Here is a 2,006-nt window from a genome sequence, read left to right as displayed (position 1 = left end):
ATTTTTGGGTTAGGGTTTTGACCCAACTTTGATTACAATGGTTTAATCTATTTTAGATGTTGTTTTTATGTTCTATTGCATTGGATTTTGTATTTATTCTTTTTCTTAATGAAATTGAATTGAATGTGAAGTTTTCCTTATTTCAATTAAATGTTGAGCATGATGAGACTGAGAAGTGATTCATGTGTTAGCCTCTTAGAGTAAATATCATAGTTTAATCAATGCTAGAGATAGGTTTGCAGATCGATGAAATCACTATAGGGTCCCATTTAGCTTAAAAGACTTTGAACTATTAATCTTCATTTTGTTGGGTGCAAAAGCTTAATAGGGATAAGTCGGAAAATATAACCTGAGAAGGAATGTTTTACAACTTCGGGAATTCGATTTATAATCCTCGCATGTGAGTTTAATAGCAACATCAACCACAGATTGAATCAGAGTAACTTAGTAAAGTCAAACCCTAACCTCTTTGTCTTGAATTGATATTTTCATAATCAGTTGATATTTTCTTAATTTGTAGAATTTTAATTTACGTTATTGATTTTGGGTTAATTTCTGTTTTTGTCTCCCGCAAATCCAAAAATCTTTATTTTCTTCAACTAGTTACAAAACTAGGAAAATTAGTACTTAACATACAATCCTTGTGGGAACGATATTCTATTCATCATTTTATTACTTTTTGCGACTAGTGCACTTGCTACATTTGCATGTTTGACAAAAATACGCATCAAGTTTTTGGCGCCGTTGCCGGGGAATGATTTAGTGTTAATATTGAAGTTTTCTAGTTTTCACTAGATTGGAGTTTTATTTTTGTTTTAATTAGTTTTAGTTTAATTTTGTGTTTCTTTTCATTCATTTGTGATCTTTTGTAGTTTATGCGAAGAGTGAAACAACATCCAGTGGTTCCCATTGATCCAGAGATTGAAAGAACCGCAAGAAGACTTATTAGAGAGAGAAGAGAACAAGAGGCAATAGTCATTGAGATGGCTGAAACCAAAACTTTGAGGGAATTCTTAGTACCCTTAGTTGATGGTAGTGGTCCAAGTATCACTAGACCACCGGTGCAAGCCAACAATTTGACATAAAGCTGGCAATCAGCCAAATGATCCAACAGTCGGTACAATTTGGGGGAGATGCAAAGGAAGATCCAAATTCACACATTGCAAACTTTTTAGAGATCTGTGACACATTTATGGCCAATGGAGTGTCAGATGATGCCATCAGGTTAAGATTATTCCTCTTTTCATTGAGGGATAAAGCAAAGGAATGGTGAATGGCACTACCAGCAGAAACAATCACAAGCTGGAATGAATTGGCACAAAAGTTCCTAACTAAATATTTCCCTCCAATGAAATCTGCAAAGATGAGAAATGATATCACATCATTTCTATAGGAAGAGAACGAGTCACTATATGAAGCATGGGAGAGATATAAGGAACTGTTGAGAAAGTGTCCACACCATTGTTTGCCTGTTTGGATGCAAGTCCAAACTTTCTATAATGGGTTGCTAACAAATGTGCAAAAAATGGTGGATGCAGCATCTAGAGGAGCATTGCAAAACAAGACACCCAAAGAAGTGTATTAGTTACTTGAATTCCTGGCAAGTAACAACTACCAGGACCCAATGAAAGAATTCATCCGAAGAAGTCTATGGGTATTCATGAAGTAGATGCTTACACGACCATTTCAGCCCAACTGACAACACTTCAGAAACAATTATGAGGTATGCAAGTAAATTCAATTCAAACACCTCAAGTAACATGTGATTTTTGTGTAGGTAACCATGCGAGCATTGAATGCCAAGTGGGGAATAATTTTGCTTCAGCATCCTCATCATCAGAACAAGTCAATTATTTGGCTGGGAATCAAAGACAACAAAACAATCCTTTCTCCAGCACGTACAATCCTGGTTGCAGAAATCATCCAAACTTGTCTTGGGGCAATCAGAATAATCAATGGAATCAAAGAATAGTGTTAAACAATCAAGTAGGGGTGACTAATCAACC

The 2,006-nt window shown here is 35.5% G+C and overlaps 1 non-coding gene across 1 annotated transcript; it reads right to left on the bottom strand.

The window, feature by feature from the left end:
• Positions 1-1,360: 1,360 nt before the first annotated feature.
• Positions 1,361-1,467, bottom strand: LOC116143088. Its single transcript, XR_004130082.1, has one exon. It is a non-coding gene; the product is annotated as a small nucleolar RNA R71 (small nucleolar RNA).
• Between the last annotated feature and the right edge of the window lie 539 nt (positions 1,468-2,006).

This window comes from Pistacia vera, unplaced genomic scaffold (genome assembly GCF_008641045.1).
Source record: "Pistacia vera cultivar Batoury unplaced genomic scaffold, PisVer_v2 Contig425, whole genome shotgun sequence".
Lineage (NCBI taxonomy): Eukaryota > Viridiplantae > Streptophyta > Magnoliopsida > Sapindales > Anacardiaceae > Pistacia > Pistacia vera.
Note: the sequence above shows the minus strand (reverse complement) of the source record. Positions and strands in the feature narration are given on the sequence as shown.